The following is a 12,619-nucleotide window of genomic DNA, read 5'->3' on the forward strand; positions in this document are numbered from 1 at the left end:
GTGGAATCCTTCTTGTATGCGGCATGGGCAGTCCGAACTGGCCCAATAGTGAACCGCCATGGGGGTCCTTGGCCCGATCCAGCTGGTCGGGGGACGACGTGGTGAGTACCCCCTAGTCCAGGACACCGTCAGTAGCCCCCTGAACCGGTCTTCAAGTTGGGGATGCTCCTCGATTCTTCCGAATTGTTCTTCATCTTCGGTCGTCGGTCTTGAAAACTGGTTCAACAAATCTTCCCATCTTTGTTCTTGAGGATCGCCGAGCTAAATCCGAAGAGTTCACACATCGGGCATCCGATGAGACCTTCAAGTTTTCGGCCTTTATCAATGCCTTGTAATTTTTTACGCCACACCTTGGGTTTGAAGTTGTTCCCGTGCGGCCGTGTCCTCTTGCATCCAAGCTCCAACGCCGGACTGCCTTTGAGGTATCTTTTGCAGCCGAGCACCAACGCTGGACTATACCCGAGGTGTCATAGATCACCTTAGTTTGAAAAAGTGTGAAGGAGGTTAAACCAAGCTTAATGCCGAAGATGCCCTCTATGGAGCCAGCCACTTGCAACCGAGCTTTATGCCGGAATGCTTCCAAGCTATCATTTGCAGCCGAGCACCAACGCCGAACTGTATCTGAGCATCACCTCGGCTATGGGCTGATTTTTATGAATTTAATTCTGATTTGTGCAATGTATTCTCTGCCGAGATGTATAGCCAATAGCCCTCAAGGTGCGTGTTGGCCTAATATCTGGGATGCAGCTGAAGGATAAAATCAAACCGCTTTTCCCAGTAGCCCCTGAGACTCTAGTCGGTTCGTGAAATCGGCGTGAGGATCAATTCCCAGCTCGGCAGCATACTTAGGAATAGAAACGCGGTGTAATATATTAGAGGAAATAGTGATCGGCGAACGGGCCCTTGGGAGAGGGTCTTGAGAAGTTGATGTAATACCTTAGCTTGATGCCGGATAGGTCTGAAGATGCGTTTGCTTGTAGTTGAGTCAAGCCGAACACTCAGCACTTTGAATTTTCTGCATTGAATAGGCAATGCCGTAGCCCCCGAGCCACTGGTCGGGTGGCAACACCAGATCAGGGGATCGATGTGCCCCTTTAATATTTATAAATAATGAGCCCGAAGCCCAGTAGCCCCCGAGCCTTAATGCGGGCACGGGTGGCCGAATTAAGGATCGATATCCATAGTAAAATCACAAATTACGTGTAATGACTCTATGTATCCAAGTACTTTACATCATTAATGCTCGGATCTGTATTGTACAAAACTTTGTTGACCAGTAGCCGAGGAGTGTTTTCCTACTTTATAAAACCGTTATAAGGGCAAAGATTTATGGAAAACAAGGCAATCCGGCCATATGGTTTTATAAACAAAGGTACACGGAGAGATATGTTATCTTACGTTTTAACGTAAGAAACATCTTCCAAACAAAATAGTCCCGCTATCAGTTCCTTTCTTTGGGTCGTCATGCTTATCATGATCATGAAACCTCACCTTCGATCAATGTGGGAGGAAAATATTGAGGATTTAGTTCGGGGAAAGTTCCCGAACTCTATGGTATTAATGAACCAAAATTTTCACTTCTGTCATTGCCGACCAATGTGATCCTTTAAGATTGATAGCTTTCGGCTTCACCCAGTCTGAGTTACTTACTCGGATGACCCGGTAGTAACAATCACAGAGGTGCTCCCTTTACCACCTAGCCGAACAAGCGGGAACGTAGGGGTAAGCACAGGAGCCAGGCAACCCAGCTTGGCCAAAATCTTAAGTCAAATTGATGCATATTTATGGCTTTATAACGATGATTACGGAAGGCAGCCATCGTATATTAAATACAAACGCTGATGATATGTTTATTTTGACTCTGTTGCGACCGTTTATCAGTTGAAAGTGGCCCATCGTCGGTTTCCACCCCTTTGTAGATGCTACGTCGGGTGTTTCCGCAATAACAAAACAACCCTTAGCCGACGTCTCGGTGCCCGAAGGCGGTTGTGTTAGCGGAAACAAGGCAATCAGATATGCGGGCTTTATAACTTTCACTTAGTCATAGGAGCTTAAAGCTGGGGAAGCTAGCTATGAGCCCCCGGTTAGTGTTCGGCGACAGCCGAGGTCAAGCCGTAAACACTTCGGCCAAAGTTATGAACGGCCCGTCATTTAACACGGGGTGACCTCTATCGATCTTATAGTTTAACACAGTCATTGGATCGCTGACCAGTTTGCACTTATTGTGACAGTCAGTTTTCGGCTTTCTCCACTGAGGTGCTTTAACCATGCTAGCTGGAAGCACAATCGCAGTGGTTCTCCCTTTGCACACCTAACCGAACAAAGCGGAACGTAGGAGGCAAGCACAGGAGCCGGGCAACCCAACTATTGACCGAAGACACAATTCGAAACCGATGCATATTAGCAATATCCGAGAATGTTTTGGCCGAATCTCTAAAGGTGTCCGGCGTTGCATTGCAAGACTTATGCTGGAAACACACAAATAGTTTAAAAGTGCCATAGGCTTGGAAGACCAAAAAAACTTCAGTAAAAACTTGACGTCCGAACTAGATCAAGTGTTCGGTGCCAATCCGAAAATTGTTCTTAGAAAGAAAAAAAAAGAAAAGAAAAAAATGTGTGCATCTGTCGTGCTTTAACACAACACATCATATCTCAAGACTTAAAGCGGGCCAGCCTATGGCTTCAACCTCCTATCCCGAAGGCGGAGTACTTCTCGTTAGGCCAGTTTAGCAAACTAAACTCTAGCGGCTTTGAGAGAGAAATTAGGCTCCCCGGCTATTAACCACACACTCGCGTCGAAAAAAGGAATGATAGAAAAAGACTTTGCAATGACTAAGAAGAGGAACACTTGTTATAAAGCAGCTCACATAAATTTAAGAGCACCCAAGTGACTTGGGTAAAAGAATTTTACGTATAATGATTGTATGTACCGAAGTACTTATATCATATTTGTGTTCACCCGAACTTTAAACGCGTCTTAACCGACCGTCGGCTTCTCCCTCTTCGGTCAAGGGCCGAAAAGTGTTATGTACTCCACCTGTCGAGAATATCAACGATGTTTCTGATAACTAGGCAATCAGGCCACAAGGCTGTAACAGACAAAGCGCGCTCAGGGAACTTATGCTATATTACTGACAAAGTGTAAGAAGCATCTTCGAAGAAAATAGTACCCCCACCGATGCCTTTCTTCGGTTGCTCATTGTTACTATGAGACTTGTGCAATAGATTTTTTGTATTCATGAGTTCCGTTGTGTGCCGACCATGATTGAAAACAATAAGAGCGCTAGCTTTCGGCTTCACCCAGTCTGAGGTCCGAGCTCGGATGACCCGATCGTGACAATCGCAGAGGTGCTCCCTTTACTCCCTAGCCGAACAACCGGGAATGTAGGGGTAAATACAGGAGCAAGGCAACCCAGCTTGCAGAACACTTAAGTCAACATGGTGCATATTGTGGTGTAATACATGAACAAGGAATGAAGCCATACAAGTATAATCATATGCAAGAGGAAAGACTTCATAAAAGAAGCCCCAAGTAAACGGGGTATTTGAATTTGTGTGTCACAAACAAAATTTTGACAAGGAAGTTTGTCACAAATAACTTTTTGCCAAGAAAGTATAATGCTTGGTCGAATCCGAACAAAATTTAAAACTGAAAGTTTTTGAGCATGAAAGCGACTTAGCTGGTTAATGTGCTCCGTGTTGATGACGCGATCCGGGCTTGTGGCGGGACGAGGATGCCCAGCGAACCTTGACAGATTCAACTGATGTGTAGTCCTCAACTTGACCGAGGTCCCAGCCCCAATCCAATCCCGAGGTGGCCGAGCGCAGAGCTCGGCACTCCAAAGTGGCGACACAACACGACCGCTGTGGAGAGGTGAAGCTCCCAGTTTAGCCAAGGTGACGGAGCAGGCCGGCGGGTGACGCCGTAGCCTCCACGTCAGCCGACGTATCGAAACAGGTCGGCGTCGGTTTACCTGTGCACATGAAATAGTGTGAACCGAGAGTAATAAAAAATAGAGATAATAATATATGTTTTTTAAATCTACTTAATTAACTTAAGCGTAGTAAGTAATTAAAAATATGGCCTGAGCGCCGAGGTCGGCTCGATGGCGTTGTGGCGCGGCGATGTCGACATAGGTCGGCCGGCCTCGGTGACGGCGAGACGCCGGCTAGACCGACGTCGTGCACAAGTATCGACAAAATATCCGTGCAAAAATAATGCGGTGCAAAAGAGCAGAAAATATTCTGTGTGCAATAATTTTAGGGGCTAACCGAATAGTTAGGAAAAATAAAACGTGTTCGATGGCGATGACCAGAACTAGTCTTTACAGAACTAGTACCAATGAGCATCAAGAATTAGGTCGCTTTTATCTTTATGCGAAGTGGTACTTGAATTACTAGAATTCGCTGACCAAATCGAGGTATCATACTGCAAAACTAGTATAATCAATTGGGTTATAGATTTATGCAATTTTCAGCAAAAAGTAGCAAAAGACCGGCCACCAACTAGGAGCTGAAAAAAAATCTCCCTGATGTGTGTTTGGAGGTCCTCATCTCCATGTGGTTGCTCAGGATGTGCGGCCGCCGCTCCATGTATGCATTGCTGCGTGTGCGCCCCTGAGAAGCCGATCAAGCCAGAGCTAACGCCCATCACGTGGTGGCAACACTGACCAAAAATGGACTATTGAATTAGTAATCCAAGATGGATTAGTACATCCAAGTAAAAAGAGGATATCTATCAATTAAATATGGAAAACGTGATCAATTTAGCACAAGTAGTACATCCCTTGCTAGTATATTCATGATTACGCTTTTACTTTGCTAGCTGGGTTATGGGATTTGTGCGGGGATCATCTCTTCATGTGACTTTATATTTGGATGGGGCCGCCACGTCAACGGACCGAATTTTAAACTGGTCGCTAAAGGTTTTGCCGGCCATTAGAGTTCGGAACCGTAGATGTGTTCCGCCTGGACCTACGTCGGCTGCCACCGATCTCTATAATTAGATCGGATTGTCCTTGGCATCATCTAATGCTGCGCACAAACGCTTTTATCCGAATTCTCCTTGAATCTGTGCACATAAAAGAGTGCAAACCAGTAATAATAATTGAAAAAAGAATTGCATAATTAATTCATGTGAATTAAGTAATTGAAGAGAGATGGCCTGGCTTCGAGATCATCTTGGCCGAGCGAATATGTCAACGCAGGTCACTGTTCGTGGAACGATTGTGTCGACGAGACGTATATCTCGGATCGCCTCGGAACGGCAGCAACAAGTAGAAAAGCTGCACGCACAAAACAATGCAAGCCAACAGAAAAATACCAGGGAGGAAATACTAGTTATTTAGTAGAACCAGTTAATGGAACAGCCGCACCTGATGGTTTGCTCGGTAGTAGTTATAGCAACCAAAGAAAACACAATTTCCAGTAGTACTAGTGCTTGGTGGCCACGTGAAGTCAAAACCGATCCGACCTTTGTACAGTTTCTACGGAAGCATACGGCTGGGAAAACGTCTTTACGTCGAGATGGTTAACCGAGGTTTGATCCCATCGGAACTTGGGGTGTGTGAGGCTATCCTTTGCACGCACCCACCTAGAGCAGCGGCCGGACTGGTGCGTGAGCCGGGCCTAGCCGATCTGCAAGAAGCGTACAAGCTGATCGCCCAATATGATGCGGCTGCCGCCGACGAACATCGTGACAATTTGTCCGTGATCTCAATCATGCCTGCATTCAAAAATTTACACAGACTCATAGCAACAACCCTAAAGGAAGCTAAAGTAAAGGCACAGATTTAGCTGAAAATATAACACCTGATTTAGCGTTCGTTGAAGATCCCATCGCCCCATGACGATCACCTAGCAGGCTCTCAATGAAAGCACCAATGACGGTTCAATATCCGACGTATCTCGTAGTAGGGGTCCTAAGCTAGGCGTCTTGGAGCCATGGTAACATGGACACGGGGTTTTTACCCAGCTTCGGGCTCTCTCGAAGAGATAATACCCTACATGTTGTTTTTGATTGTATTCATGTGGGTGTAGTACAGAGTACATGTATCTACCACGAGATTGTAGTAATGAATATGAGATTGCCTATTGACTAGCCTGTCCTCGGTTTATATAACACACCGGAGGCCTAGGGTTTTAAGAGAGTCCTTGGCTTGGGCGCCAAGTCTTGTGGAATCCTTCTTGTATGCGGCATGGGCAGTCCGAACTGGCCCAATAGTGAACCGCCATGGGGGTCCTCGGCCCGATCCAGCTGGTCGGGGGACGATGTGGTGAGTACCCCCTAGTCCAGGACACCGTCATCAGGAAAGCAATGTTCATGCGTCGAGATGACAAGATCCCAAGGCCACCCTGGTCTTTGGGTTTGCAAATGTCGGGCCAGCTCACCATATGGTACTTCTGCTTGTCGCCCTCACCAGCCCAAAAAAACCTCGACTGGTATTTGGCAACCTCCTGATGGAGGGTCTCATGGAGGCCGTAGAAGCTCATGAGAAACCAGAGAAGGCTAGCAAGCGAAGAGTTGATTAGGATTACCCTGGCTGCTTTCGACAGCCACCTCCCCCTCCGGGGTTCAACCCGGTGCTGCATCCTAGTCACCGTCGGGCGGAGATCAGCAACGGTGAGCCTAGAATCACTAAAGGGTATCCCCAAGTAAGTCGTGGGGAAGGAACCCAGGCGGCAGTTCAGCCGGTCCGCAGTGGATAAAGCCTCCTCCGGAGGATAGCCAAGGACCATCACTTTGCTCTTATCGAAGTTGATGGTGAGCCCAGACATCTGTTGGAAACACAGGAGGAGGAACTTCAGGTTGGCGATGTCGGACGCGGAGCCCTCCACCATAACTATGGTGTCGTCCGCATATTGGAGGAGGGAGACCCCTCCCCCACCCACTAGGTGGGGGACTACGCCGCGGATATGGCTCCAAGCTTTGGCCTTATCAAGGATGACCGCGAGGGCATCGACAACCATGTTGAACAGAAACGGGGAGAACGGGTCACCCTGGCGGACCCCACATAAGGTGGGGAAGTAAGTCCCGATCTCACCGTTGATGTTGACCGCCGTCCGACCGTAGGTGACCAGTTGCATAATGCGGGTCACCCAGCGGTCGTCGAAGCCCTTTCGAAGCAAAACTTCCCGAAGGAAGGGCCAATGGACAGTGTCGTAGGCTTTGTGAAAGTCGAGCTTTAGGAAGACCGCGCGGTGGTTCTTGGCTCGGACTTCCTGGAGGACTTCGTGAAAGACCAGCACCCCATCCAAAATAAACCGGCCTTGGATGAAGGCGGATTGGTTGGGGTGGGTGACAGACTCCGCTAGAAGGGTCGCCCTATTGGCGTACCCTTTAGCCAAGATCCTGAAGATCACGTTGATCACCGTGATCGGGCAGAATTGGCGAATGTCTGAGGCCCCCAAAACCTTGGGGATGAGGGTAATGATCCCGTAGTTTAGGTGCCCAAGGTCCATGGTCCCAGAGAAGAACTCGTCGAAGAGGGTCATGACTTCCGGTTTGATGGTTTGCCAGAATGCTTTTAAAAACGAGACTGGCAATCCATCCGGGCTCGGAGCCGAGGAGGGGTTCATTCCTTTGATCGCCGCTAGGACCTCCTCCTCCGAGAAAGGTGCCACCAGGGCGGCATTGGCCTCGTCGGAAACTAGCTGGGCACCCAACCAGGTGTCGGGGGCCAGCGCAGCCCCACCCCGAGGGGTAGGGGAGAAAAGGGCTTTATAGAAGCCGTCTACGTGGGCTCGGATGTCCGAGGGGCGAACAAGTTGAGTATCGTCGTCCCACAAGGAGTGAATGGAGTTCCGTCGACGCGGGCCATTGGCGATCGCCTGGAAGTAAGCCGTGTTAGCGTCACCACGGAGCACCCACCGTTGGGTGCCGCGCAGCCGCCAGTATGCCTCCTCATCCGAGTAGATGACCGAGAGCTGGTCCTCGAGATCATATCTCAGCATCCACTCGTCCGGGGAGATCCCATAAGTGTCAGCGCGGGCGTCCAGGACTTGGATGGCACTCAGAAGGGCCTTCTTGCGGTCACGAAGATCACAGCCGAGGTTCACGCCCCAACCCTTCATAAATTGGCGTGCAAGCTTGGCGCAGAACTGCCAGGAGTCGATGGCGGACATGGCGTGGTGAGGAGAATCGCGCGCGGCGGTCCACTTAGCCGCAACGGCCTCGCGGAATCCGGCCTGGTTGAGCCAGAAGAGCTCAAACCGGAACCGAGGAGGGATGGGTGGGCGTTCATCTGTGGAGGAGAGGAGGAGGGGGACATGATCGGAACCGATCCGGGTGATAGCCTGCAGCGAGGCCAGGGGACATCTGAGTTCCCACTCTGGAGAGACTAGGACGCGGTCCAGAACGGACTGCGTTGGGTTCGCCTGGCGGTTAGTCCAGATTAACCAGGCCCCCGTTCGCTCAAGCTCACGGAGGCCAAGCTCCGCGATGCACTCGTTGAACATCTGCATCCGGGGGGGAGGTTAACCCGGTCATTGTTCTTCTCATCCGGGAGCGGATGAGGTTAAAGTCCCCTCCCACGACCATTGGGAGGGAGGAAGCGGAGACCTTCCGTTGCAGCTCAGCGAGGAAGGTCGGGGAGCGGCGGTGGTCCGCCGGTCCGTATACAATGATGACCTCCCACTTAAAGTTTAGCTCCCGCTCGAAGATCTCCATACTAACGAAGAACTCGCCCCGGTCCATACCGCCCACCTCAAAGGTGGCATCCTTCACACCTAACAGGATGCCACCCGAGTGGCCATTGTTCCCACTAGAAGGGAGCCAATGCCAGGCAAACAGGTGGGAGCTAAGGCCGTCAAGTTCGGGGAGACAGAACTCCGTGCGCATGGTTTCTTGAATGGCAATGATGTCGATGTGTTCGTCGCGGATGTACTAAACTAGCTGGCGGCGGCGGTCGTCATGGCCGAAGCCGCGGATGTTCTAGAAGAGGGCGCGCATCTAAACCGCCATTGAGGGGCTGCTTGACCCCAGGACGGTGGAAGCGCTGTGGGCTCTGAGAGCGGCAGTGCGGGAGCGGGTGCGGCCACGGATTTCCTCGACTGGCATCCCTGCGGGAGGCTGGGGCGCCGGTGTGCGGAGGATACGGGCCCGGGTCTCGGCGAGTTTCCCGTCAAGGATCTCGCGAGCCTGGATAGCCGCAATCTGCTCTAAGGGGGGACCAACTTCCCCCCTGAAAACTACAGCCGAGTCTAGGGCCACCTTGGCAAGGCAGTCGAGCGGGATCGCTTCAAGCGCAGAGAACGAACAGCTGGAAGAACTGGAGGGGATGTCGGTCGCACCTGTCTCGAGGTTCCGGGCCGCAGCCCGGATCTCAACCCGCTCGGAGATGGACGGCGCCGGGAAGCCGACCGGGCGGTCCGCGTCGAGACGGGCACTGCAGCGGGAGGCAGTCACCGGAGTCGACGAAGCCCGAGCCCGACGGGCGTACGACACCGACCGAGGCGGGTGGGGGCGACGGGGGTGACCACCGTGTCGGTGGCCACGAGGAGCAGACGAGTCGGGGACGCAGGCACCGGACGTTCCAGCAGGGCACCAGACACCGCCCGGGCAGGAGAGGGCGGGTCTGGGGCCGGCGCGTCGTCCTCCAGGACGGCAGCAGGAGTCGGGGGAGAGGCGGGGATGGCGGCGCGGCCTCCCCAGGGGGGTCTGCCGGGGGAGACCCGAAGGGGGGAGGCTCCGACGTCGGCGAGGCCGTCAGTAGCGGAGACGGCACCGCCGGGGACGGAGGTGGCGGGACGGCCGCGGAGAAGGAGCAGGGCGAACGCGGCGAAGAGGCCGGGAGGACGAGGAGGCTGACGCTGGAGATGTCGCTGAGCTCGGCCGAAGAGGAGGGAGAGGATACAGGCAGCGCGGCGGGGGGCGACCTCGGCGGAGGAGGCCAACCCACGCGACCGACCTGCATCTGCACCCCCGCGCCCCGGAGGGGGGTCGGATGGGTCTCGCGAGGGGGAGCGGCTGCGGCCAGAGCGCTCATCGTCGTCCTTCGGGTCCTCGTGACGGGAGGGGCGCGGACGGCGGTAGTGGGAGTCGTCGCGATTGTCCGCGCCGCCCCCATCAAAGTGGCCATCAGCGAGGTGTCAAGGGCGGCCGATGTGGTTGGGAGGCTCGAGGTAGATCTTGAGGTCAAATCCCTGGTCGTTGAAGAAAACCCGGACGGTGGCACGGAGAGTGGAGGAGTCTAGGCACTTGACCTTGACACGGACCTCCTCCTCTTTACGGAGGGAGAGCTCATCCACCACCACCACCTTGCCCAGGATCTTGGACATACTGCAGATCACCTTCTCAGGGCGGGCGATGTCGGGGAGGCCAGCTATGAGGATCCATGCAGTGTCCAGCACGGCAACTGCCTTAGGGTCCATCAGGGGCTCAGAGATGTTGACGACGAGTTTGTTGAGGGCGAGGGTGATGTCGTCGCTACGGGTGCAGAGGCCCAGGCTTAGGGCGTCGGGGAAGACCACGGTGAAGGAGCTGTCCGAGGTCGGGGTCACCTGCCAATCCCAGACGCGACGGCAAAGGTGGTTGAGTTCCGCCTCGATCATCTCCGACGAAGCGACCCCGGCCCCCACAATGATCACGACCGCAAGGAGCGACGGAGACGGAGGGGGGACGTCCTCCACCTCGATGTGGAAGAAGCCGAGACCCTCAATGCCGTGGTCGTACATCATGAGGTCCTCCGTCACCGGGCGGTCCGGGCATAGAGCCGCGGGGTGGCCCGACTCCTTGCAGAGATAGCACATCGGCGGGTTGGGGCACTCGACCTGGTAGTGGCCGGCAAGTCCACAATTGAAGCACGGAGGCGGATCGCGGGGAACACCGGAGTTGGGCGCGGTCGAGACGCGGGGGTCTGAGCCGCGGCAGAGAGGGGTCGGGCGGGACGCCTCTTCTTCTTCTTCTTGGCGCCCGCGAGCCCCGGAGCCACCATTTCCCGGAGGCATGCTCGGTTGGTTTTTGGGGGGCTGGTACCGGCGAGTGGTGGCGGCGTCGTTGGGAAGGGGCTGAGAGGGCGACGGAGAGCGACCGCGGCGACGCGCGGGGGAGGGGGAGCGGGGGCGGTCACGGCGGCTCTCCCGAGCGGGGGAGCGCTGGCCATCAGCCCGCACCGGAGAGAGGCGGCCATCCGCGCGGGCCGGCGAGCGCCGCGAGTCCCGCGGAGGGGAGCGTCGGGAGTCGCGGGGAGGGGAGCGGCGGGAGTCGCGGGAGGGGGAGCGGCGAGCCTCACGAGCAGGAGAGCGGCGGGCGTCGCGGGAGGCCACCTGGCGGCGGAGGTCGGCCTCGCGGCGCTGGCCCTCAGGCGAGGCGCGCCCAGCCTGCCGGGGCTCATCCAAGGGCCGCTCGGGGCGCCCGGCACCATCGCCCCAGTCGCGGGCCATGGGGAGGGGCGGTGGCGTCGCAGGGGGAGAGGGTGGTGCCGGCGGCGACGGGGTTGGGAGGAGGGGAGCGAGGGAGCGGGCGACCGGGACGGGGGCGGGGTGGATTGCGGCTGGAGGGGAAACTCTCGTGAAGGCCAAATCCGCCCCCGAGCGGGAGGGGAGCTGGGCCGAGGCCGAGACGCCGCGGCCAGGGGGCTGGGCCGGCCCACACACCATAGGCCGCCCAGATGGGCCGGCCACCTGGGGGTGGGAAGCAGGCCCAGAAGTCACCCCGGGCCCGATACGGGCAGGCCCGGCCCAAAGGCGGAAACCCCGCGCCCGGCTAGGGTTCCTCTGGCCGCCGCCGACGAGGAGAGCGCGGCGGACGACCGGCTCGGAGGGCATGGCGCGTCGAGACGGCGGGGAGAGGGTGTGTAGCAGAGTCGGGACGAACCGAAAATGCAATGAAGGGGCGGAAAGGGGAGCCCTGGGAGAGCAACGGGGCACCGGCGACCCTCGACAGCGGCGGGGCAACCGGACGAGCCGGGGCGAGCCTACCGGAGGGCCTCCAGGACGCTTGGGCAGGGCCGAGCTCCGCCCGGCCGGCCACACCCCAACCGTAGGAGCGCTGGCGGCAACGGCCAACCCCCGCGCCGAAGGCGTCGCCTTTCCCCGCGGCCACCGGAGGGGAACGCGGCAACCGGCGGAGGGGCCAAGCCCGCACCCGGGCAGCCGAACTCCCACCCCCGGGAGTAAGGCCGCTAGCGGAGCGGGGCAACGGCGGGCGAGTCGGGGCGGGCGGGGGGGCGCGGTCGCGGCACTCCACCGGCCGGCCCGCGGCGTGGTCATCATCTTCCGCCAGGTCCGCCCAGACCACCCGACCAGGGGGTCCAGGGGACGGGGGGGAAGGAGCAGACGTGGGGGGCGGGGGGGCGGCGGGGTCGCCGGAGGCCTCGGCGAGGAGGGCGGACGGCGGCGAGGCAGGCGCACCGGGCGAGTCGCCATGCGGGGCGTCGCAGTCGCCCGAGTCGCCCATCCTTCGGTGCTGCGGCTTTTGCTATCGAGGAGAGAATTTATGAAAGGTTCCGTAAATCCTTCCTTCTCATTTTACCTCAGCTGGGCATTCCATCGAGCAGTTGGCGTGCGCTGCGCAACAGGAGACGGAGGCAGATGTGGAGCTTGAGTGGCTCGCGGCACCAGGAACATGCGCATACAAAACTAGCACATACGGAACCGTGCCATTTTCATACTCACTCAC

This window comes from Triticum aestivum, chromosome 5D, assembly GCF_018294505.1.
Source record: "Triticum aestivum cultivar Chinese Spring chromosome 5D, IWGSC CS RefSeq v2.1, whole genome shotgun sequence".
NCBI classification, from domain to species: domain Eukaryota; kingdom Viridiplantae; phylum Streptophyta; class Magnoliopsida; order Poales; family Poaceae; genus Triticum; species Triticum aestivum.